We start from the raw sequence: 27,878 nt of genomic DNA on the forward strand, positions 1-27,878 counted from the left end.
CAGCGCTATTCAACTCCTTAGCCCACAACACATACTGACTGCTATTGTTGTTGCACTAGCCTATGCTCACACCAACAGTGAAGTAAGGTACTTTCTTCCCATATCCACACAAGCAAGTGTTTTTAGATTTCCAAATGTAGACCCATCTCACTGGAGTTAGATGGAGCCTCAGTGTGGTATTTATTTGTATTTCCCTAATAGCTAGGGAGCCTGAACAACTTTTCACATGTCTATTAGCAATTTGAATTTGTTCCTTTGGAAAATGTCTGCTAATTTCCTTCATCCATTTTTTTAAAGCAGGTGTTTGTTTTGCTGTTGAGTTTTTGAAGCTCTTTGTAACAGCTAGAGAGTAGTCCCCTATCTGTTATATGGTGTGAAATGACTTTCTAACTTTCTGTTGGTTGCTTACTTTTTCACTGTGTGGATCATTTTGTTTGCTCTACAGAAGCTTCTTATTTTGATGTAGTCCTATTTGTTTATTTTGACTTTGAGTGTGTTTTTGTGACTTTCTAAGAAATCTTTACCAATTTCTCTATCTTAGAGAGTACTTCCTATGTTTTCCTCTAATCATTTGATAGTTTCTGCTTGCAGATTTAAGTACTTAATCCATTTAGGGGTGATTGGTATAACCTGACTATGTTTGAATAGCAGTGGTGAAAGTGGACATCTTTGCCTACTTCCAGATCTTAGCAGAAAAGCTTCCAATCTTTCTCTGTTCAGTATGATGCTGGCATTCTCTTTTCTGCATGTTGCTTTGATTGTGTTGAGGAATGTTCCTTCTATGCCTATCCTGCTTAAGACTTTTAGCATGAAGTGGCCTTGGATTTTATCAGATGCCTTGTCTGCATCTATTGAGATGATCATATGGTTTGTATTCATTTTGGTGATGTGGTATATCACATTTATTGATTTGTATATGTTACACCATCCATGCTTACCAGGGATAAATCCCACCTGACCTGGATAAATGATCAGGTAAATTTATTGCTAGATTTTGTTGGCCAATATTTTGTTGAGGAATTTCATTTATGCTCATCAGGGATATTGGTCTGTAGGTTCCTTTCTCTTCTGTTTCTCTATTTGGCTTTGTTATTAAGGTGATGTTGCCTTCATAAAAAGAGTTTAGAAGGATAGCCTCCTTTCTATTGTTTTTGAATACCTTGTGGAGAATTGGTTTAAGTTCTTGAAATGTTTTTTAGAATTCAGCAGTGAAGCCATCTGGTCCAGGGATTTTCTTTGTTGGGGAGGATTTAATTATTGGTTCAATCTCTGTCCTGGTTATACATCTATTTAGATTTTAATTACTTTATTTTTTATTTCTTCTGTAACTCATTGTTTGTTGTTCAATCTCCAAGTATGTAAATATCTTCTGGGGTATTTTGACTTGTTGGTTTCTGATTTCACTGTATGATGGCCTGAGAATATACATGGTATGATTTTGATTTCTTTTAATTTGCTGAGGCTTCATTTTGGGCTCTATAATGCGATCAATCCTGGAGAAGGTTCCATATCCTAATTATAAAAAAATGTACTCTGTTTCTATAGGATGAAAGAGTGTAGATGTCAATTAAGTTCATTTGTTCTATTGTCTGGGTGAGTTTTGTCTCGTCAGTCTGTCCATTGAGGCTAGTAGTGTGTTAAATTCCCCCACTATTATTTTATTGCAGTCTATTTCTCCCTATTTCTCCAGTAATATTTCTTTTATGTAGCTAGGTGCCATGACCTTTGCTGCACATACATTTATTATTGTGATTTGTTCTTGATGAATGGATCCATTGATAATTATATGGTGTCTTTCTTCATTTCTTTTAATGTTTTTCACATTGACGTCTATATTATCTGAATATTAGAATGGCTACACAAGCTCATTTTTTCCTTTCTATTAGCCTGGAAAAATCCTTTCCCATCTTTTCACTTTCAATTTCTGCATATCTTTTTGGTAAGTGTATGCTCTGTAGGCAACAGATAGATGGGTCCTGTTTTTTGATCCAATCTGTTTTTTAATCCATTTCATTTGAAGATGTATTTAAGCCATTTACATTCAGGATTAGTATTGAAAGGTAGTGATTTGGTCCTGTCATTTTAGTATTAAGTTTCTCACTGGTTGATTAGTTTATTTTATGGGTTTATTGAGATCTTCATGCTTGCCTTTGGATTTAGTAGAAGTTACTCTGTTTATCTGCCTGTAGCACATCTTTGAGCAATACTGGTAGGGCAGGTCTGGTAGAATTGAAGTCTTCCAGCTTTATTTGCATCATAAGTATTTCATTTCATTTTCAAAGGTAAAGGAAAGTTTTTCTGGGTATATCATCCTGGTATGACAGTTTTTTATTCTTTTAGGATCTCAAATATGTCATTCCATTCTCTTTTGACCTATAGGGTTTCCTTTGAGAGGTCAGTTGATAGTCTTATTAGGGTTCTTCTCTAAGTTAGTGACTTTTCTCACATGAATATTTAAGTTTCTTTTCTGTATGTTCAACCAAAGAGAGCTTGATTATGACCTGTCATGGCAAAATCCTTTTCATCAACTTCATTTACGGTTTTATTTCCTTTCTGTATTTTGTTCACCAATTCTTTCTCCTTGTTAGGGAAATTCTCAAATTATTATTTCCTCAATTGCATCTTTTAACCCAGCTTCTCTTTCCATGTGTTCAGTAACTCTCATGGTCATATTTTTGATGGTGTCACTTCATTTTAGCTTTGCCTTTCTTAGCTTTACTCAAATCGTCTTCCAGTTTTTTGACTTTATTGCAGTAACTGTCTTCCACTTCTGAGATTTCTTCTGTCTCATTCTATTATTGAGATTTTCCATTGAATTTTCAGTTTGCTATATCGCATTCTTCTTCTCTAAAATAATTCAATTTTATTTTGTTTCAATGTTGCTATTTTCTGTGTTTCTTAAATTATTTTAACTACTGTATGTGCTTCTCATTATTTTTTAAAAGATTTATTTATTTATGTTTATTGAAAGGTAGATTTATAAACAGAAGAATAGACAGAAGGAAAGATTTCTATCTGCTGGTTCACTCCCCAAGTGGTCATAATGGCCAGAGCTGTGCCAATCTAAAGCCATGAGCGGGGACCTTTCATATTTTTTACAGCAGATTTATAATGATTTTATTTTAATTCTTTATCTGGCAGTTCCTCAATGTCCTCCTCAGTTACCTCTGAGATGGACATAGTCTTTTGCTCCTTTGCAGGGGAGACATCAGTAACCTCGGTTTTTTAGCCCTTGGCCATTGCAACTCAGATCAGCAGATTCTACCCTTTGGGACTGATTTTTAAACTGTGTCATCCACTAGTATACCGATCGTCATCACTGATCTCATTCAATGTCCTGTTCTCCACTTGCCATAACTTGTGCCATTCTTCCCAGTGAGTTTCAGTGCCAGGATCCTATCTATACTTCTGCCAAAGCATCTGCAGACATGGCTCCTGGTTCAGCACTCTCTGTCCCTGTAATCCCATGTTGTGGCCACACCAAGGTCTGCTCAGCCTAGCTGTACCCAGAATTAGGGAGATAGCAACTGTGACTTTAAACTAAATCACTAGGCTGTCAGTAGTATCCATTTCCTATTTTTATTTTTTCTTTCTTTCTTTCATTCTTTCTTTCTTCCCTTTCTTCCTTCTTTCCTTCCTTCCTTCCTTTTCTGTTCTAGCAAGTTTACAGGAGACATATATGTCTTAATAAAGCTCATCTCACTGTATGCTCCTGGTCATTCTACACAGAACAAGACTGTAGCTCCATTTTAAGAGTATGAAAACAGATTTACCCTTAGAGAGAAAACTTGACTGTGGGACTTATAACTGCTAAAACCAGCATGGTTCCAAACTCAGAACTCTGAAACTCCAGAGAACAGGAGTTCTACAAAGTTCTTTCCTCTATGCAACCCCTGAAAAGACTTCTGAAAATGAGTTAACTTATTAAACCTACATTTACTCACACCTAAAAAATGCCCTTAAAAATATACCCAATAGAGGAGAACCAAAATCACTGCTTTCATGCGTTTAGCAGTAGGTAAAAATTTAAGTAGGGTATGGCATATAGAAGTTGATAGTTTGTTTGGGGGGTGCTGGTTTCTCTATAATGAGAGGTTCAGAAGTTCAATTATAAAACAAATCTTACGCAGAGATTTAAAATGAACAAGAGAAATGAGCTATGAACAGATCATCCCAGGAAGTAAGAGCAAAAGCCTTGTCATATCTAGTAGACTAAGATCACAACCAGGAACCATAAACTGTTTACAACAATAATTCTCATGCATTAAGTGAGGGTTGTCCAATTATAGGGCTAATAAATGGTAAAAATATAAACTCTGCTAAAAATACACAAAATGTTCCTTGAATACCTGGGTTAGAAAAGAGACTAAGTCAACAGGTATCACAAAAGATGTTCACTTGAGTCCTAAGGAAATCTTCCAGTGAACCATGCTTCCATTGCTTCCAGAAAACTATAGAGAAGTAACAAATTAGAATTTGAGGCTAGTATTGGGTCAGGTCACATTTTGTGTTTTTGTTCCACTTCCTCCCTGAAGGGTTTCCATATTGTGGTGAATCTGTGCAGGGCTGTAATGGGGGCTTCCATCTGTGATCCTGGAAGAGATGGGTCCTTGAGCATAAGCCTGGTCACTCACTGTCTTTGGAGGAAGCTCAAATCAGACCTTGGGCAGAAGGATATCCATATAGCATGACAGATAGTCTCAGGAGACCAGCTGCTTCTTGCTTTTTGATATAGAGTCAGAAAGAAATCGCTCAATCTAAGACCAACTCTGTCCTTGGCACCACATACTGTTTTCTCTCCTGGAAAAAGTAATAAGTGTAGTGTTTTCTACAAGATGTGTTCCAGAGTGAAAGCAGAAGAACATAATACACATTAGTGTAATCTTGGATTTTGGAAAAATCCAAAAAAGCCTCTCCCAACATTAGCCCTCATTGAAATGCATAAATTTCGCTGACGCTTCCCTTCTGATTTTAATATAGTTCCTGCTTTTCCCTGCACCTCCTTTCCCAAAACATGACATCAGTGTAGACCATTTCCTGCAGGTGAATTCTTCCAGACAAGAGACCACAACTGATTCTTTTCTCTGGTCTCAATATTCAACAGAAACCCAGAATGTGAGAGATTTTCAGTGTTTATTGAAGAGAATTAAAGGTCAAATTAGCCAGAGTGTTCTTGACTTTACCAAAAGATTCCTGATTGACACTTCACTAGACCCCTGAGCGTTAGTATCTTTTTCAGGATCAACTTAAAAAAAAAAAAACTTGGAAAATGTGATGGACATTTTGGGGTAAATTCAACAAAAAAAGGCATGATTCTAGGAAGAGAATTGTACAATCTAAGGGCATAGTCAAAACAGAAGCATATGAGGATGCAAATGACAAAGCTCAATTTGAATAACGGTTCCAGGGCAACAGAACACCACGAGACAGGTCACCTGTCATTGCCAAGTGAAAAAAAACACAGTAATGCTACCAGAGTTCAGAAGAGGAAATGATTTATTTTAGTTTTTAAAATTTGTTTATCTATTTTGTTTCTCAGGTTGGTCAGAAAAAGATGAATGGAGAGTCAAGTGGGGAGAAAAAACTCCACCTACCCTTTGAAGAACTGGGGAAGATATTTATGGGAGAGAAGGAGACGGGAGGGGAGAATAAAATTGTCTTTGGCACGGCCACAGTGGAGGGGGCCTTTCAGTAGAAACTGGGCACGGGAGAACAGAACAGGGCGGTCAGAGCAGAGTGTCTCAGAGGAGGCATCGGTGGGGAAGGACAGGTGAAAAAAGCAGGAGCTCTCTGAGGAGGCCCCAGGTCTTTGTCTTGGTATTTGGTTTAAAAAAAAAGGCAGTGTAAGCTGGCATTATGTCATTTGCAGCCTGATTTAGTAATGTCTTATCTAGTTTGCCTCTGTGGACGCTTTTCCTAGTTTTCTCACTGCACAAAGAAAATAAATAAATAAGTGTACTATAGTCTTATTTATCCTTCTTTGGACATTTCTGTAGTAGGCAGATGGTCAATTAAGAGCACTAAACAATGACACTGTTTTCTCTGTAAACATTTTTTTTTTCTAATAGCCTAACAAATGTAAGTCTGTGCTGCCATACTGCTGAATACCATCTTGACTTTCTAATTACAAAGAACTGTGTCTTGATAGTTACAATTACAGCTGTAACAATGATGCCGGGCTCTGAACAATACTGTTAGAGGCAAAGTGCTTATCCGAATACTCACAAATAAAGGCTTAAATTTATGCCAGAGATGTAGATGGAGGTTAAACAATTGGGAGGAGAAAAAAAAAGGGTTGAAAACACTGGTTTGATGCTACAGATGTGAATTTGAATCCAATTATTCTGAAAGAAAAAAAAAAACTGAAAAGGTGCTGTTTTCTTCTATTTTAGTAATCAATAGGTTAAGGAGTGGTTTAACTTAACATGTTAATACCTCTAATTTTGATATTGGCTACAATCTAGTATTTTCAAAGCATACTATCTTTTTAACTAAGTGAGTCTTTATAAAATGCAAATGGGTGTCCTAATGCTGCAATAAAAGGTAACTGTTCTTCAGTCAGCTGAAGTATAAGTGAAACAACACACGATTTTCCAGCAAATAGATTTGTCTAGTACTACGTTGGTGAAGAGGCACTATAACAAGAGATTGTGTTCCCTTGGGCTTTTGGTGTCGGAAGGCCAGGCATCAAAAGCGGTTTTAAATCTCTGCTTTCTCATCTGTAAAATGGAGTTAACAAAGATATCTCCCCACATGATGATCACACAAGATGTTAAAAAAGTTTAAGAAGTAGTTCCAAAGTATACGATATGGGGAGTGCTATGGTAAGCACGGAAACTAAGTGCTGTCAGTGGTCAGGACACGTCACAAGCAGCATGAGAAATCCTAAAGAAGACAGAGACAAGCTGCTTCAGCGAGCGCATCTTTCTCAGTCACACAGGGTCTCAGGGGCCATCCTCCCTCAGAAGCGAACAGCCTTTCCATAGTTCACGGATGGGCCCGTCCAGAGGGGTATTTCCCCATTCATCACATTTTTCTTTTTTCCTAGCTAGGGTTTGATTGTAAATACTTGGATTAGTAATGCTAATTACATTTTTTTTTCTTCACAATGCTTGCCATCCACTGTGGCACTAAGCTATTAAGCCTAAAATATACATATAGGGGAATCAGAGTCTCAGCATGTGGTAGGGTAAAAAAAAATATATGTAGTTGTTTGTTAACTTCAATGTTTAGTGAAAATGTTATTATCATTGTTATGGTAGACATATCCTGGATTAACACTTCCTATGCCAAAGCATTGGCCCTCCTGAAACTTTTTAAGAGAGCTAATATTTTACCTTTTTCATTTTATAGATGAGTAAATCAAAATATGTCGGATAACTTGCTGAAAAATCAAATCACATATAATAACCACAGATACTTCAATCCCATGAGCAAACTGAATATGCAAAAACATATCAACGACTGAAAGCAAGTGAGTGGACAAAGACCAAGGCCCATTATTTATGTTAGAATACTTGACACTGAGTTGCAGGTTTTGGTTATGCTCCGTCTCATCGTGAGAACAACTGCCTTTCCACTAATCACAGCCATTTCACCTGCACGCAGCTGTCACAGTGATCTGCTTAAGAGCCAATCTCATTACATTATCTTTTCTATAAAAGCCTTCCCTGGCTGCTCCATTTCTATAAGATAAAAGGCCAAGTTCTTTAGCTTGGCACACCCAATGCCTGTGACCTAATCCTCATTTCACCTCTGAACATGGCCTTCCGCATGCTCTCTATTCAAGCTGAGAGAATCACAGTTCCATGAATAGGCCCTGCTGCTTCACACCTTCCCGCATTTGTGCCTGCCTTCCGGCTGCCCAGAGAATAAACACACTTTGCCTCAGAGACCGGCCTTCAAGCCCACCAGGTGGCACAGTCCTCACTAACAAAATGGGTCCCCCACCGTCACTCATTGCGTCAGAGTCCTGAAGACCATGCTCTGGTTTTCACCCTTGATCAGAATCTAAGTCCCCTAGAATACAGATGCTGTCTTAAGAGTGGATTTTTACCTCTAGTATTTAGGTTCATGAATATACTCATGGAAAGTTCAGTGAATGTAGAAAAATGCACAGAAGAAACTCCCCAGGAGAAGAACAGAGAAAACCCCACACTAACTCACTCACCTCATAGTCAGTCTGAAAAACACGAAGCAGGACAGTTGCCAGTCACACCCTCCGTATGTACCTAAAATGAGTGTTTATATGACTAACCTTTTATCTGCCTGCCTTTCTTCTCAGCAGTTAAAAGCCCTGAAGATGAATCCTCAATGTCATATGTTTAAGAATCTGTTGGAATAAGAAGCAGAGATCAACCATTATCCTTGAGATAATCTTGTGGAGAGGGAGGGTTTACTGAGCTAAGTGGAAGACTCACGGGTTTTCTTCATCGAGTCAGTAACTCATACAGGTGTCCGTTCAGATATGCAATTGTATGCTCTGGGAGACCATGGTCTCATGCATCTATGTTGAAATGTAGCACAGCCAGAGATCATTTTAAAAATCATGGCTTATCACTCTTTTTCAAGTGCAGAAAACAAATAACACTCCATGGGGGAGAAAAACAAATAAAGAGGTTTGCTTTCCTTTTGTATAATTGAGAGTAGATGGTGGTGTATACCAAGATGGACAGATCAGGAGAAAACTGCTTGAGTTTATTTAAATATGACCAAGTTCATTTGGAGACATCTAGTGGAAATTCAAAGGGAGGTACTGTGTAGTGACCTGGAGATATGAATCTACAGTGTCAAGGGAGAGGTCAAAGTGAGAAATGCAATCTAGAGAACCAGCAGTATGGCACACACAGCAGGAAACACATAAAAAGCAAAAAGATGTATAAGGCTGAGAACTACAACCTTCTAAAATTTAGACATTGGGAAGAAGACACCATTCCAGAAAAAGAATCTAACAAGTATCAGTGGGTAAGACAGGAGAACATAGTATTCAGAAAGCCAAGTTTTCAGAAGTTTCAAAAGGGAACTGCTAATCAACTGTGTCAGATAATGCAAAGTTGTTAAATGAGATGGAGTCTAAGAATTTAATGATGGATGTAGCAATGTGGAAGAATAAAGTTTTGTAATTTACATTCCTTTTATTTCCTTTTCCAAGCACACAGAGTGTTTGTTCATTCATGTCTTCCTTTTTTCCCATTTGCTAAATCATCTGTCTACACATTTGTGTTTGCCACCTTTCATCCCAGCCTTTCAGACTGTGCCACGGAGGTTTTCTCTCTTCCTGAATGAGGGCTTATACAGCAAGCGTGTGAAGTAAGGGTTACACATCATTACAGAAGGTTCAATTCCAAGGCAGAAATTGGAGTTTTCTTTTCTCCCATTTCCATATTGTGAAAACGCCTATGGTCTCCTGGATTTTCTATGAACAATTCTAAATTTCCCAGCAATAATTTAAATTAAAAAAATAATACTAATGAATTAAAAAAAAAACCTCCACAGTTTTCTTAGGATAGTCCTCTTATGGCTTACCCCCATAAGACAGAACACCTTAGTTACTGTGCATGTCTCACTCATCTCTCCAGCATCTATCATTTCTAGACCACACTTTCCAAAGTAGAATGTTCTCATTATAATAGCTATCCTTAATATGCTCTACATTATCTACCTGAATCTTTGTGCACATAGTAGGCGCTCCAAAAGTACTTGTTCTGTGGTTTGAATTTCGTTTCCTAAGTGCATTCTTAAATCTCTTCCTTCTTTTTCATTAGTCAGATCCATTTTATTTTTGCTCTCCTCTGTGTAGCTATTTTTATATATAATTGGAAGGCAGTATCTCCAGATAGTGTGTGAAAGCATTTTAATACTTTAATAATTCCAGATGATCTTTTCCTCCCATACTTTACAGTAAATAATAAGTACACAGATGAAAAATACATGTTTTATGTCCATGGGAAGAGCTATTAAATATTACCAAAAGATGGAGAACATTTTTATCTTAAGTCAGCCACATAAATACCCATTAATTTTTAAAATGATTTTATTTGGTCGATGGAGTATTACATCTCCAAATTACATAGTTTAGATTTCCCATTACACGCTGCTTATGGATCATATGCATATTCACAAAGTTATACAGACGATCCTATGATGGGAAGAAGCCAATTTTCATTTTCTCTGTTCTTGTTTGAAGAACCAAAACTGTTAAAGGGATAAAGCACTCAGAAGTGCCTGTTCCAGGTTAATTGTCTCAAATTGCTCATTTAAAGCACCATTATAGTACAGCAAAGCCAGTTAATCTACTCTGAAGCTTCCTTTTTTATGACCGTAGCTACATTTGGTGAAATGGCACCTTTGGCAAACACCCAAATTGGATAAAATTGCCATTTTTCTTGGAACCTGGAAAGAATAACACATGTTTTCAAAGCACTTCATATCATGTGGCTCTAAATGGTAGGCTGCATGTTTGTCTTGTGCTGAAAATCTGTCTTTGGCATTTTCTGATTTGACTCCGAATTTCTTTTGCTTTATTGATGCAAGTAGGCGATGTGCATTAGCACACAATGCACAGGTAAGGCGCTGGGCGGTGCAGAAGAACTAGCGAGAGGAATCCTGGCAATATTTTTAAACATCACGATTGTGTAAGAAAATGATGAATCGCTGCACTGACACTGGTGCACAACTTTCAGCTGATGGTACCTTTATTATTGGAAACACTGTACTTTGAGAGCCTCTTCAATGTCGACATAACTAGCAGGTGCCGCGATCATAATGGTAGAAACATTCGCTTATTAATCAGCACACATAATTCCTCTCTAATGCTGTCAATTTCAGATGGCAACCTGATTTTTTTTTTTTTGGAGTGGGGAGGAGGGTCAACAATTTAATGAATCTCGTCTGCATTTTAATTCCAACCTAATAATCTGCCTCCGGCTCTTTTCCCTCCCTCAGTCTGAGAACATTTCTCAGGATCCTGCTATTAAGCACAATGGTCTATTACCTCCCTGCTTCGGTTAAGCCCTGGGATGGAGGAAAACAGCCAGAGAACCAGCTCCCCAGTCCAAACAGAACTGCAGAACGCACATGAACCTGTCACCAACTCTCTCAGTGGCATCATTCTTAAAACTCCTTCTCTGCAGTAGTTCATATAAAATGTCCAACCTCCCAGAATCTGATACTGTAGTGTGTTTCAGGTTTCTTTTATTAAACACCACTGGGACCCAGAGTCAGAAATATGCAGTTTGTTGACATAGTTAAAATAAATAGATGCAATCCATTGCCAGAAATATTAAAAAATGCATCTCAATGTACTCCTGTCAGAGATGATTTGTTTTTTTTCTCCAAACAGGGAGGACTGATGGCTTCGGGATCTACTGGGTGGAGAGGATCCATCTATTCATTCAGGCCTTCATTCATTCAGGCCTTCATTCATTTCCTTGTAAAAAAAAAATGCTCCCATTCCTTGCTCTCCATGTCAAATGTAAACAGAATAGACTTTGTTATTAGGAGAGATGTGACTCCCAGTGTCTGAGCTGCAGAGTGACAGCCGGCTCCTCTCTGAATTTCAGGCAGCCTCTGTCACTTGCCTTGACAATGAAGGCAGTTAATATATTCATGACATTACCACACATGCATTCACAATTCACAGCATATTGTATTGTTTACCCCTGTTCTTTTGTACTACTGCATGTAGTAATTTGCCTTCTAGCAACAGAAAAATTCCTCAACTTAAAATTTTACCCTCATTTTATTTACCCTTAATAGAAAAACCACAGCTTCCTGGCCCATCTATAGTTGGCAAGACCACCTTTCTGCTACATTGCAAACAGATAAATGTCAGATTTTACATTTTGATCAGATGTGTCTACAGTCATTTCTTATACATATTCCTCATCTTCTGCCTCCCACGCCTTCCTTCGGCGGCAGGCACTGCCACCCTTCCTGTGTATTCCTAGCAGATCTGGCACTAGGTGGCCAGTTCTTCCAGGGAGAAGATAGGGTGGGCATTCCAGGAGCATGCCAAGGACCTGCTATGTGACCCTGACAATAAGGTCAGTGTTAATGAGAGTGAAGTGTTTCTTGAAGCTCCACACTTGACCAGGTATTTTCAGTGTGCCCAACACTTACACATTTGTTGCAGTTTTGTTTTTTAGCCATAAGACACAATCCCTTTCACTTATTTATCACATCTAAAGGACTGGATGCTTTCTCCAGCGTGCAGACACCCCTGCTATTCATTTTGAATCCTTTCTATCCAATTGCTTCTGTGGCATTTGATTGCCCAGCCTCATAGGCCTAATTTATTTGTTCTGATAGGGTGCAAACTTGTAATAATGTCAAATGTTTAGACAGATGGTTTTACTATGATGAGTCCTGGGTAGAGTGAGTTGTTATTCTCAGATACTGCACTTCTGTTCTTCAGAATTTGTTTTGGAGGGCTAACATTGAAACATGTTGTGAAGGCTTAGGGTAACTTTGTGGAGATGGCTAGAGGAGGCAAGCAGTCTGGGTTAGCAAGACACAATGGCTGTTTCATTTTCCACACAATGATGAGCTGTCTACATTCCAATGCATGTCACAAAATTCCAGGTCTGAGAGAAACACTGAAGGGTCACTCAGTCCAATGCCCTGCCTTTGACTAGAATCATTTTTCAATATTCTATGTTGAGTCTTCAAGATAGACATAGAAACAACCCAGATGCCTGTTGAAAAGAATGAAGAAAGAAATTTTTGTAAGAGACTAGCAAATCAGGAAGTGAATATATGCTGCAGTATGCATCTCTGCTACTGAATGAAAGTAGGACTCCAATGAAACAGTTAAATATACCCTGACAATAGAACACTAGGCTTTCTACCATTGCCTATACTTACAATGCCATGATACGCTTCAACAGCAGCATTTTGGATTTGTGAGAGAGTCTGAAGGACTATACTACTGTAATAATTTGGGGGAAAACAGTGGGATTGGGGAGAATGAGGAGGAAGGAAGAGGGGGTAAAGGGAGGAATCCTTACACCTATAAAGCTATTTCATGGAAAATAACAGTAGTTTTAAAAAAGGAAGAAAAAGAAGAAATAAAAGGGAGATTTTAATAGACAACCTATGCCCCTCAGTTCAACTGAATGCTGAAGCCCTTCTGAGAATAAGCATATCTTTCTGCAATTTAACAGCTGTTTCTGTTCTGTTACACAGAAAGCATTTGGACAGTCCTTAAAACCAAATCTTTTCACATGTAAGAAATATTCTTGAGTTACGTTCTCTCAAATTCTTCTGCTTTACAGCCAGCCACATGTGTATTTCCGGGCTTCCCTTAGTCATCTGCTTGTTCCCTTTGTGGGATCTTTATTGGTTCATCTGTGTGCTTCTATCCAATTAATTTCTCAGCTCTACTGGGTGGTAACTTTTATGAAACTACTATTAAGGACAAAATAGTGGCTCTAGAACAGTGGTCCTCAACCTCCCTGCAGACATTAGGGATCTCCTGGAAAGACGTTTCAAATACCCATGCCTGGGATGTGATCCATGAGATTCTTACTTAAACATTCAAAGGTACAAAGGGATATGATCGTTTCCTAAACTGTCCCCCAGGTAATTACAATGGACAGCAAACGTTGAGAATCTGACCTTGGGCAGATTGTTCAGCATCTTTGAGCCTCGATTTCGTTATGCAAGAAATAGGGATAAAGTACCAACCACTTATTTCTTGGAGGTTTAAAATAATTCATGTATATAAAAGCTTTAAGCATAATGCCTGGGCCAGAGTATATTCATAGTAAATGGCAATATAAATATTGTTTGGATTATTCTTACTATTATTTCACCTAATATAATAGCAAGGGATTGGAAACCTAAAAGGCATTTAATTGTAAGTAGTGAAAATAAGCTTCAGATTATCGAGTCAATTGACCCACATCCACAAGAAAAATATTGAACATGCAGAGTATCCAAGTAATTCAAGTCAAAATTTAATTCAGCTTAGATACGAAAATTCTTGAGGGATATGTGTTTTGAGTCATTATTTAGGTAATTGTGTTTGCTCAAGATTTCTTCATGCATAGAAAAGAACTGAATTGACTATAGCCTAAAAAATTTAGAGCAAAAAATAGGTCATGATATCAGAAGTATATGGTGAAACTATCAAGAATTAATAATCACTAAGAACAACAGGTATTCTTCTCCAGGTTATTTCAACATTATAATGTCAAAAGCCTCATCATCAGGAAAATAGTAACCAAATAGAATTTTCCATCTACAATAACTTCTTTCATTACAGTAGATAAAACTTACAAGTTATCTGAGAAGTGTAGCCATCACTATTTACCTTTTTTGTAAGTGAATAAGATAAGGTGAAATAATTAGGAAACAAATAGTTACAATGCCATATATTAATACCAAAACCAGAAACTTAAAAATGCAGAAGAAGAAAACTTTCATCTCTTATAGATGATCAGTGGGGGCTTCTAGACAAATATATTGACATATATACATACACACATATATGACATATACATGACATATATATATGTGTGTGTGTATATATATATATATATATATATATATATATATATATATGACATATATATATATATATGGCTTAGTGGCTAAAGCCCTTGTCTTGCATGTGCTGGGATCCCATATTGGCGCTGGTTCTAGTCCTGGCGGCCCCACTTCCCATCCAGCTCCCTGCTTGTGGCTTGGGAAGACAATCAAGGATGGCCCAAGGCCTTGGGACCCTGCACCCATGTGGGAGACCAAGGGGAGGTTTTGGGCTTCTGGCTTCGAACTGGCTCAGCGCCAGCTGTTGTGGCCACTTGGGGAGTGAATTATCAGACAGAAGCTCTCCCTTTCTGTCTCTCCTCCTCTCTGTATATCTGACTTTCTAATAAAAATAAATAAATCTTTTTTTAAAAAAAAATTCAGACCCAGTATCATGGAAATGCAAGACAGATTTTTAGACAACTTTTCAAACATACTTTAAACATAAAAAAGAAAACAAGAAAAGAATGTGAAAAAAGTTCGAAATATGAAAATGAACAAAACGGGAAGTCAGAACTACAACAAAATATTTAATATATAAGTTCACTAGGATAATTTCGCAGCAAATTAATCACTGAAGAAGGAAGATTGCTGAATTCAATGACAATGCATTACTAAAACTGACCATAAAAGAAAAACCAACTGAGTAAATAGCATAAACTAGAAAGAAGAAAGAGAGAAAGAGAAACACAGAGAGACCGGTCTTTCATTTGCTGGTTCATTTTCCAAATACAAGCAACAGCCAGAGCTGAGCCAGGCCAGACCTAGAGGGCTGGCATTCCATCCTGATCCCTCACCGAGTTATAGGGACTCAACTACTTAGGTCATCCTGTGCTGCTTTCCCAGGCACCTTAGCAGGAAGGAGGATGGGGAGTAGCCAGAATCCAAAGTGATGTTCAAACAAGGGACTCTTCAACCCAGTGTGCTACAATGACTGTTATTGTGAACCATTACAAAAAAAAAAAAAGGTAATGGAGATTCAAAAGGAAGATTAGAAAAATATTAAAGGCATAATAATAAAAAATTGTCCAAAATTAATGTAACCCATATACACTCAGCTTTTTGAGAAATTCAGTGAGATGGATAAACACAGACAAAATAACAGTAAGACACATTGCAAACAATTTTAAACAAGTGAATAAAATCTTTAAAATATCTGAAATATGGGATTGGCGTTTGGCATAGTAGCGTAGCCCATCCATTTGGACTCATGTACCACACATCAGAGTGCCTGCATTTGCGCCCCATCTTCACATCCAGTTCTACATTCTTGCTAATGCACACTCTGAGAAATAGCACATGATGGATCAAGGACTTGGTACCTGCCACCCATATGGGAACCTGGCTTCTGGCTTTGGCCTAGCTGCATCTGTTGGGGTGAATTGGGAAGTAAATAAGCAGATGGAAAACAACCCTCTATGTCTGCTTTTGTGTTTCTCGCTCTCTCTTTTTACCTTCTTTCTTAGTAAGTAAAACATCGAAGAAAGATTTTTCAGTCAAATGCAATGCGTTCACTACCATTAAACTTGAAACATGGGAATGTTAAAGGAAATTATTTAAGCCAAATAAAATAAACAAAATTTATAAATCAAATCTATAAAGAGAATAGGAAAAATTGGGCCCGGCGGCATGGCCTAGTGGCTAAAGTCCTCGCCTTGAAAGCCCCGGGATCCCATATGGGCACCGGTTCTAATCTCCGCAGCCCCACTTCCCATCTAGCTCCCTGCCTGTGGCCTGGGAAAGCAGTGGAGGACGGCCCAAAGCTTTGGGACCCTGCACCCACGTGGGAGACCCGGAAGAGGTTCCTGGTCCCGGTATCGGATCGGCGCGTACCGGCCCGTTGCGGCTCACTTGGGGAGTGAAACATCGGATGGAATATCTTCCTCTCTGTCTCTCCTCCTCTCTGCATATCCGGCTTTCCAATAATAATAAAATCTTAAAAAAAAAAAAGAGAGAATAGGAAAAATTGAAATGGAAAACATGAGTAACTAAAAAAGAACATTGCCTCTTATTTTTAAATTTAAAACATTATTATTTAAGCCAAAATAATAGGGTATTTTGGGAATTTCAGGTGAATTTGTATATGATTCATGATTGGAAAAATAGAAAAATACTATTGCAATGTGTGTATCTTATATGTAAATGATAACACTTTGATAATAGTTAATATTTTAATGCATGCTTTACCAAGTTAAAAATACATTTGAGTATTTTAAACATAAAAAGAAAATAATGATACAATGAAATACAGCTAAAAAGTTAAAGAGAAGATGAACTGCTGTGTTGAAAAACATGTTCATGTAAGCCAAAAAAAGTCAGGGAAAGAGATAAAAGGAAAAAATAATAACCAGATGGGACAAAATAAAAAACAAAACACAAAATGTTAGACTTAACTGTGAACATGCAGTAATTGCATTAAATATTAATGTTTTGGTAATATAATTAATATATAAAGTTTTAAAATTAGATTACCAAGGGTAAATCCAATTATATGCTCTGTATAAGAAGTAGAACTTAACCATAAAGACAAAGATAGAATAAGCTTCGAAAGAGAAAATGATATACCATGCAATCAACATGCTAGAGGAACCTAGAGCCACTGTATTAATACCAAAAAAAAAAAAAAAGGGATTTTGTGAAGGAATAATCAAGGAATGAAAAGGCATGTTTCTAAAGTGGTCAATTAATTAAGAAACATAAGAATCCTATTACATATATAGAATTATAACAAAACTTTAAAATACAAAATATATGAAACAAAAAGACACACGCCTGTAACAAGAAATATACAAATCTACAACCATAATCAGAAATGTCAATGTCCTTCCCTCAGTTTAACCAAAGAAGTGGATGATAAATCTATTGATTAATATGAAGCAACAGATACTTATTGATTCAAAGGAGATAGTACATGTCATGTAATTATAAGAGAAGTAAAATAGGATTCAGATTTTTAAAAAGCCTAGAAATTCCAAAATAACCATTGGAAAAAATTTTAAATAAGTCAAAAAGAAATCACAGGGAGATTAGAAATATTGTGAACCAAGTAAACTATAACCCATCAGATACAGCTAAAGTGGTACATTGAGGGAATATTTTTGCTTAAAATGATTAAATTAGAAAAACAGGAGAGAGAAGTTCAAAAATACAGATTTTCACATTAAGAAACACATCATTACACATTATCAGAAACAGCAAGGTAAGCCCAAACTGAGTAAAATGGAGAATGAATTTAGAATAAACCTCAAGAAAAACATTAAAAAATTAAGTAAAAATCTATTTAACAGGAAGATCAATAAATGTGATACATGCTTAACTGGATTTATCAATCAAACAAAAGACATATTTTCCAATGTGAATAATTAAGCAAGAGGAGCCATAGGTGTGATGCAACTTGGTTTGCCTAACTCAGGATGCCTGCATTCCACATCAGAGTGCTGACTGGAGGCCCAGCAATCAGTTTTCATTACAGTTTTTGTCTGATGTCCCTGGGAATTCAGAAGATGTTGACCCAAGGACTTGCATCCCTTCTGCTCACATAGGAGACCCGTTGGAGCTCTGGCTATTGGCTTTCACCTGGCCTCACCTGGCTGGTGCAGCTATTTGGAGAATGAATAAACAGATTGAAAATCTGTCATCCTTCTATCTCTTTCTTCCAATCTCTCTATTATTGTGTGTGTGCCTTTCAAATAAATAAATAAGTCTGTTAAAAGCAGAGGCCAAACAGGAGACAATACTAGAAATCCCACAAATATCAAACTATAATAGGTAACTATGAATAACTTTTGACAAAAATTTAAAAAAAAATAAAAATAGCTTCTTGAATCAAATTATCAAAACCGCAGAAGCAATTGACAAGCTGAAGGAATGAACTTGTATTTATAATTACACATATATTATATTTTATTTCTAGAAGACCTCATTAATGACCAAAGCAAACAAAAGGAAATAAAAAACAAAAATATCAAAAATAAAGAACTAAAATATGCTTGGCATCATTATGCAAATAAAATATTTTAAAGAATCTACAGGAATGTTGCTAGACATGACACATGTATTTAGCAAGGTCACAAAATAAAATTCAAGCAAATTGCATTTCGAAATAATAGCAGGGGGAATTTTGAACATGGGATTTTAAAGATTGAATATATCCTTGTTTTGAAATCATAGAGAGTAGGTAAAAATGTATCATAATATGCGCAAGAACTGTATATTAAAACTTGCAGTCTTGCAAGGAATAATTAATAAACCTAGATAAATGAGAAGATCTATTAATGGATTAGAAGGATGATGATTTACAAATTTCAAAAATCAGAATTCATACAAATCCTAGCCGACTGATAAAAATTGATGACATGATTATGAAATATCTGAAAAATTAAAACAGCAAAGTAAGTAACCTAGAGTAATCAGAAAAACATCAAAGATACAGTACAATAATGTAAAAGTAGGAAGGACCAATGCTAATGGCTGAAGAATTAATTAAATATTATGCTTAATTTTAATTAATCTCAATCCTTGCTTCATATCATTCACAGAAATTAACACAAGCTAGATAAGCTATATATACATACAAGATGACTTTTAGAGGGAATTAGAGGCTAAAATCATTGCAATTTTAATATTGATAAAGATTCCTAAATAGGAAATGCACACATACAGACACATCATAAACGTTAAGATCAACTGGTCTTGCTAAGAATTTAAAGTTGTGCCATTTGAAAAATACATTAAGAAAATAAGCATGCAATATGCAGTGTGTGTGTGTGTGTGTGAGACACACACACATATATATACATTGCTTTCCCAGGCCTGGGATTCTGCCACTCCTGCGAGCCTAGATGGAGTTTTAGGCTTGCAGCCTTGGCTGAGTCCAGTCGTGACCTAGTCTTGGCCACCGTGTCTATTCTGGGAGTGAACCAGTAGACGAAAGGTCCTTCTTTCCCAATCTTTCCCACTCTGCAACTCTACCTTTCAAATAACAATAAATATATGTTATTTTAGCACAAAAAAGATTCCAGTAATGTGAAATTCTATAACAAGAAGATGAACAGTTGAAAGCACTGACCTCAGTGACAGGGTGGGAAGAGGAATTGGTTGCACACAGGCATGGCAGATTTTACTGGCACGGTGAGAGTATTCCATATCTGGATTGTGACGTAGATTACAAACATGTACATGTACACCAAAACCCATTATCCTGTTTACTGAGAATGGGTACATTTATTGTATGTAAATTAAACATCAGTCAAATGGATCATATTAATTATAAAGATTTGAGAATATGCTTAGGAAAGTATTTTTTTTTCCTTTAAGAAATACACATTTTAGGAAACGGTGTAAAGAGAAGGTTACTATAAATATAACTATAGTTCAAACCAGACCTGATCTGAAAACATATTTATAATAGGCAACTCAGAAAAAAAAAAAAAAAAAGCAAATTTTAAGCCTAAGAAAGCATAAGGCAAAACCGCAATTAAACTCAAATTCACTGGATATTTTTACTCTGTCAGTCTCTGTGCTAGAGGCATTTCTTTTATTGTGTTGTGTGCTCATGAAAACAACTTAAGTATACTGCAACAAGGTGGAGGAATCCACCATGGGGGGAGGGCACGGGGAAGGGTTGGGGGAATCCCAGCGCCTATGAAACTGTGTCACATAATGCAACGTAACTAATAATAATAATAATAATAATAATAAAAAGGAAAACAACTTAAGTATTATAATGTCTCATGCAACACACCTACGTAGGGAAAGTAAAAGCATACAGTTGGAGATACATGAGTTAGATCTGTTTTTCGCCTCTGAAGATGTAGTAGCTCTTTTCACAGAAGAAAATAAGCAGTTGATGAGGCAGTGCTTATCAAAGATGCAAGGAGGGTTTGTCTCTGGCCCATTTTAAAGTGAATGAGAAAAAGACACATTTGAATAAATGCAGCAAAATATTAAAAATTACACTTATGACTCATGAGTTGGTTGGTATAGCTATGACTACTACAGCTTGATTTACCACTGTGTATCATTGGCAATGACATTTTGTAATAAATCTTCAATACTCCAATGAAAAATAATGGAAATTGTTAAAAAAAAAAAAAGCTGAAGGAGTTTGCTACTGACAGGCATATCAGAAGGTGAGTGGAAGGAAAGTACTTAACATTTTGAAATGGAAAGTTTTGAAATGAGAGAGCTGAAGATATTTACAGGTGATGGTTACATTGATCTTCTGGAGTGACAAAGCGACACTTTCACTTTAACTGATTTGATGCGAGGGTCTGCATTGTTCAATGCTTTGATAAACCAGTCAAATCCAGCTTTCTAAGGGTATAGCCATATGAATTTCCCTCCATGAAAACCATGTAAAGTTGAAGAGTACTACGAGTAAAAAAAGAGTACACATTCAAAATTCTGAGGCTAGAGAACAATGGAAAATTAAAACAAAAATGCAATGTGCTCTAAATGTGAAGCGTTGTATTTCAGCTGAAATTCTGAGAGACTCTTGAACTTGAATCAACTGTAGCTTCTTGAGATGAAGGCAGTCAGAAGGATGAAAATTTCAGAAAATACAACTTTAGAAGAATATTTACGCAAAACTTTCTTGGAGGAAGTCTAGCTTTCCATTTTTTCAAGGAGACGCTCAGTATATGAAGATGGTGGCCAACAGAATTATTGTCCACCGTGAGAAGAACTGTTTTCTAGAGGGATTTAAATTTCAGATAAGATTAAGAATTTATATCATCCAAAGTTTAAGATAAGATGATAAGCCACATCTTTAAGATTATCATGGAGTTTTAAGAGTATAGTTTTTTTCTTGATAGCAGATACCTTAAAAATTACATCTAACGGGTTTGGGTCTAGTTTAGTTGTGATGAATGAAGAGGAGGAAAAAAGCAAAAATCATTTCTTAGTTTTTTGACTAAGGAGAAAGAAGACAAAAATAGAAAGATATGAAGAGAAGATTTGGTAGGGAGGGCAGGGGCCAAATAAATTGTATTCTACACTATATTCCAATATTGTAACTAGCTGTAAATATTTGGTTAACACCATTTTTCAAATGCAAGGCTGTGTTTCATGAAAGAATGTAAGGGGGTTGTAATTTTAGAATGTATTAGCCTCAAAACAGTTGCTGGAAACAAGGATATAAATGTTATCTCAAGGGAAGGGGGTAAAAAATAATTACTTTCAGGAATAGAAAACAGCAAAAGATAGAACAAAATGCAAAAAGAAAGCAAAAAAATAGGATGTTTTCAGTATACCAAATCCAAGAGTGAAGAGACTACTGAAGGGGTGTGCATCTTTGAAAATATTTTAAAATACTATACAGAGGGCATGTTAAAGAGTCAGAAAACTCCATGCTAAGTTTATCATCAGCATTTGGAAATGAGGGATAATTTTCTGTGAATTCTATTAGTAAATTGAAGTAAAGTGCACATTATTTTCTGTTCAATGAATTTAGCAGCAAGAGGATTGAGTTAGAAAGCTGATTATAACACAAGGTAGAAGTAATTTGGGGGGGGGTTGTAGGGAGCAGGTGCTTTTGTGTGTTTTTATAAAGTAAGAACAATTAGGAGAAAAGACTGAAGCTGACTGAAGAAGGAAGGGGTTTATCCCTTAGGTCTTGGAGAAACCAAACACTAGGGATCAAGGGCTCAGGGCACTGGTGACGTCAGTGGTGTTGCTAACTCTGCAATTTTTGGGTTCCTGAGATGGCACATGAAATATCCACTTCAAAATGTCACCAAAAGGCCTAGACAAGCAATGCATATCAAGTCTAGTTTTGATACAGACTAGCTATTATTTTTAACAACCCAGGATTTTTCTTGGAAAGGAGATGGAAACAGGAGGGAAGAGAAGGAAAAGATGAAGATAGCAGAGAAAGTTTGAGAAAGTGAAGCATGGTGACAGATGGAGAAGAGGAAAGATTATGGAGGTTGTACCAGATGGCCTCTGCTTTTTCAGTGAAGTAGGAAGGAAGGTCATCTGTTCAGAGTGAGGACGGCGCGATTGAGAATGAAGCATCAAACATGTAGAAAAAAAATGTTAGAGCATTTTCTTTTTCCTTGAAGGAAAAAGAATATACAGTTCAGAAAGGCACAGAGATGAATAAATGTGTCTAAAAGTCAGGTTGGGAATAAGAGATTAACAGGCCCAATGGCAACTTTCTCATAAAGGCATCTGATAGATCCTGCCAATTTGGCATAAGTAGCCAATAGATAGGATTCTAAGACCTTATAACAAGTAATTGTAGCATATGAGAAAGGACAGCTTGGAAGTAGCTATCATGGAGTCTCCTGTGACAGACCCATGAAGCCAGAGGTAATATTAACAATAGTGATCACTGAGATGGGCCATAATGAAGGCAAGAATCAGAGGCAGGAGTGGCATGGAATGAAACAGCTACAAGATGCGAGGTAAATGTATTATGAGAGAGAGAGAAACGCTTAACTGTCTATTCTAGGAATTAGGTCAGGGTTAAGAGAAGAAGGCTCCAAAGTCAGAGACATTGAAGTGAATTAACATCAAGACCACAAGGACGGAATGAGTTAAGCTTTGTAAAGAATATCATGAAGATTCTCAAGTTATTTGACTAATAGAAGAAATAAAGAAGAAAACTGTGACACAATAATAGCAGAACTTCATGGGGGAAAGGTGATAACAGTGGTTAAATGATAGTTCCAGGACTGTGAAGAGGTCATTAAAAGATAAAGAATGTAAAATTTCAGAACAGAGTGTCTTTATCCAGGACTCAACACATTTGAGTTCAAAGCATGGCTCCAGGCTTCCCAGATATAAGTGATCTCACTCAGACCGTGGCATCTAACAGAGTCAGGTCATAGGAACAGAGAATACCGTGTGGTTATCAGAGGCCAGCCATGAGTGGGAGGAATGGCGAGGTGCGGTCAGAGGGTACAAACTTGCAGTTAGATAGGAAGAATAAGGCTTTTTAAGATCAGTTACACCACACGGTAACTGCAGCTAATGATGTGCTTTTCAAAATTGCTGGAGAATATATTTCAGGTGTTTATGCCATAGGAAAGCGTGTGAAGCACTCACGGTGTTGATTTCCTTAATGTAATCACTCCATGATGCATACATATAACACAACTTCACGGTGCACATTTATAAATACATACCATTATTATTTATCAATTAAAATGCAATTAAGAAATGACAGAGGCTTAAACTGAGCTGAGTCTGAGTTAGAGCTAAGATCAGTCAACTCCGAGGCAGTTCGAGTTCAGCAGAGGCATACAGAGCAGTTAGAGGTAAGTTATATCCTCACGCAAAAGGAGTAAGAATAGAAGTGACAAGACTGTGATTGGATGCTAACAAGACTGCAGCAGGCACATCTTGGGACAGTGATCCATGCTGAGATTATCAACATTCATTCCAGAGAAATGAGGCCCCATGATAATTTTTTTGAAGATATAGTTAATTTTATTGTGAAGTCAGATATACAGAGAGGAGGAGAAACAGAGAGCAAGGTCTTCTGTCCGTTGATTCATCCCCCTCAAGTGGCCAAAACGGCTGGAGCTGGGCCGATCTGAAGCCAGGAGACTGGAGCCTCCTCTGGGCCTTCAATGTGGGTGCAGGATCTCAAGGCTTTGGGTCATCCTTGACTGCTTTCCCAGGCCACAAGCAGGCAGCTGGATGGGAAGTGGGGTTGCTGTGATTAGAACTGGCACCCATATGGGATCCCAAGGCATTCAAGGCAAGGACTTCAGCCACTGGGCTACTGTGCGAGGTCCTGATCATGGTTTGTTGTTTTTTTAACAAGACTCAGGGTCACTCAGTGTTACTGCTACCAAGGCATGGCAACCAAGGTTGGCTGTCTTCTCCAGAGAAGCTTCAGTACAGTCAGCTGTCCCAAATCAAGGAGGACACACTGCAGAGGGAGTAGCACAACCTTGACCATCAGCAGTGGTCCACTCCTACCCCTACATTTTCAAGGGGATTTCAGCAGAGCCTTCTTGGGATCTGCCTCTGCCCTCCCCCAATACCCCAAACCCAGTCTCTGTCTTAGATAACCAAACTCAGCTCAAAACATCACACTTCATTTCTCTCCCACCCCAATATGGTGATGCCTATAAGAGTTCAAGTAACTCTTCACCTTCTGAATGGGTCTGAAGCTGTGTGGACTCATGCATTCTTCAATGCTTTACTAACAGACTCCTTGGGGCTGTGGAACGGCCATGCCTAGCATAGGCCCAATTTACTTTTGTTGTCTAGATTCACTTTTGGCTGGCCTTACCATCTGACACAGTACGCCCACTGCATATGGTGCACCATAATTATAGGTGCCTATAAAAATATTTTAATCTTAATTCCTTCAAAAATCCAAAGGAAAGCATGAATATAACAAAATGAACATAATCTGTTATACTTAATCAATTTGATTTAAAAATCTTGATTTCTAGGAATACAAGGGTCACTACGGTCCCATCAAATCATAAATAGCACTGGCAGTGACCGTAAGTAACCTTTCCTCCTTCTCAAAACTGTCTTGGTTTTATAGATTCTATGAGAAAGAAGAAACATGGGGAGATATGGGAAGAAACTCAAACTCAAATTAAAATACTGGTGAAAGCCCGAGACCAATAAGCAAGATCAAGTTTATGACCAGTTTTGAAAATTCTCAGAAATGTCAGCACTTGCCTTCTTGGAATTATCTTAAGGCAGTGAGTTCATCAGCCAGCACACCAATAGGATAGCCAAGAGAATGGATAGGGAGATGGTGGTGACTCCGTCTACCACACAAAGCCCTAACCCCGTAATCTCACTATCATCTTTTTTGCTTATTTCTTCACATTCTGTCTCCCAGGCTGCCAATTTTTGTTAAAGTTATTTTGAACATATGGTGACTGGCTCTACCATATGCTCCTGTTCTCTAACCCTTCACTGACTCACTGAGTGTCCTTTCATCTCTAGTACCCGTTGTGCCCCCTCCCAGTGGCTTGGCATGGGGTATAATGGGACACTGGTACTCTTTCAGGTTCTCAGCAAGTGTTGGTGCAAGTCCTACAGCAGAGCCCAGCCACCAGGACCTGCCATGGATTTGCTCTCAAGTCTCTTCACAGGGCAGAGAATTATTATTTGCCTATGTGCCTATAATGCATAGTGCCTTGAATCCCTAGGAACAGAAGAAATTTAACAAGGGTTCTGCTTTTCTTGAAGAACTCTTCTCAAATATATGCAAATGGGCCATGGTGGTCTAATTGCTGTTTGTTAGGGGTTGGCTTCATGGCTGATGATGTTAAGTATACCTCAGCAAAGACTACAGCTTTCTGTGAAACTTGACCAAGCCTCCATGGCAGACATCCCTTTGCTCTTAATTTGGATCTTCTCGCAGCTGAAGACATTTCTTAATTAAAACCAAAGTGAGTTTGAGATTGTTCTTCAGTCATTAAAACCATTGCTCCAAATAGCCTGCCAGAGCACCTTGTTCCTTAGCTAGAAGCGATTCTTAGCCAGCATCACTTCTGGTGAGAGACAAATGCACAAGCAGTAGAGGAAGAGTGGTTCAAATATCACCCAGCAACCCAAACCCACTGTGCCGTGTCCTGCGAGGGCTCATCTGTAGCCTTTAGGACAGACAGTATCGCTGGTGAGGGTTTCAGTCTTACCCCAATAAGGATGGAAATTCTTCCTATTACTGAAAGACTCAAGGAAACCATTATTTCTTTGTAAAGATAAATGCCCATTTCAGTAAGTAATTGAAAGCACACACCATAAAGAATATGTGTGGGTATTTGGCATTGAGTGGGAAGTACTAATAAAATAAATTCTCGTTAGCTTTCGTCTTTTCTAGACAAAAAGAACTAATGGAGTGTTTCTGGAATTGACCATAGTGTAGATGCTTACAGTTGATAACTTCAAAACTGAAGCAGTCTCATACACATAAAACCAGGGAAGGGCGATGAGCAAAATCTGTCATCATTTTCTGTCCTCACTTTAAGTGTCTTCAGTATTTAGCTAGCATTCTTAGTGTCATTCTTGCTAATGACTCTGCCTTTCACTATTTAGCTACATCCATATCAGAATAGCGCTGGGATTGCCCCCTTCATACATACTTGACTTTGACATGGTGTCTTCCTTTAGGATTTGATGATGTATCCTATGAGTTTATATTTTTCAATAAGCATGTTTGTGAGGCTAAGAGAAGACTGGGGATTTGTGGCATTATGGATCACTAAGAACATTTTCTACTCTGGAAACACTCAGTTTGTCAGCTGCCCCTCATCTTGGAATCGTGCTGGGCAAAGGGAAGATGTCTTTAACATTCACCCCATAAGTGCTAGGGGCTGACTGATGGAATGGTGGCAGAGGGGAGGGGAGGGTGATTTCTGTGTTTATCATTTCCCTCATGGAGCTTACTAATCCTCTCAGATATTGGATAAGCACAAAAAGTCCAAAGATTTAAAGAGTGGGAACAGGACAAATAGAAAAACAAAAACAAATGAAAAACCCAGAGTGTTACATTCCATGGTGTCAAGGTAGGCCTAGTACAGTGCATGGTCCTAGGAGGAGCTCAGCAAGTCTTTTATTCCATAGATGAATAGTTGCTTTATGAACCCCAGAAGACGAGAGTTTCCAGCTCTTAAATATTTGGACATTCAGTGACAAGCAAGAAGTTTCAAGACTGTTGATGGTATTCCCCACTGTATGATGGGTTTCTTAATACAGATCAGTTCATAAGCAAGTATAAAATCATCAAGTCCACTGATCCTTGTGTCCAGTAAGATGTCAGACCAAAGAGAGATCTTGCATGCCTTTGGGACAGGAACTGTTGATGAAGACTTAAAAGATCTATTTCACTGCTCTGCTGACCCTCTGCCCCACATTGAATCTTTTGTGCCCTCCAGAGACTTGCCATTCCAGCTTTCTCATGAGCAAGAACAATTTCCTCACCCTCTCCTTCCTTTCATTTCTGCCTGTTATAGGGCAACATCTTCTGTAATGAGCTAAGTAGTTCCACTCCTTCATTTTGCTTTTCTACCTTTGAAAATTTTGCAGACTGTAATTATATCCCTTGTTGGCAATGGTTTGAATGATTTATCCATTTTCTTTAATTCACCCAGATAACTGAATTCTATGGCTCTAATCACACTACTTCTCTTGCCTGGAGTTCCACTCATGGTTGATCGTTCATTTGTTCAGAAAGGAGATGCCTCTGACTGAACCCTGCCTGCTGGTGGGATTGTTAAGGATCAGATGATTTCTTGGTGCCCTCATGTTGCAGTTTCATTGCTATGTAGCTTTTTGTCAAAAGCAGTTATAGCTTTTAATTTGACCTAACCTTCAAAGCTCAAAACTCTGTGACTTAATAGTCTGAAAGACTGGAATTTACTCAT

At 37.7% G+C, this 27,878-nt stretch overlaps 1 long non-coding RNA gene across 1 annotated transcript in view; it reads right to left on the bottom strand.

Moving 5' to 3' along the window:
* LOC131480926 (uncharacterized) overlaps nucleotides 1–27,878 on the bottom strand; it is a 463,849-nt gene that overhangs the window by 19,735 nt on the left and 416,236 nt on the right. The window contains exon 4 of the long non-coding RNA XR_009245891.1: nucleotides 8,258–8,332. This is a non-coding gene — a long non-coding RNA (uncharacterized LOC131480926). The remainder of the gene's footprint in view (nucleotides 1–8,257; nucleotides 8,333–27,878) is intronic.

This window comes from Ochotona princeps, chromosome 8 (assembly GCF_030435755.1).
Source record: "Ochotona princeps isolate mOchPri1 chromosome 8, mOchPri1.hap1, whole genome shotgun sequence".
Taxonomy (NCBI): Eukaryota; Metazoa; Chordata; class Mammalia; order Lagomorpha; family Ochotonidae; genus Ochotona; species Ochotona princeps.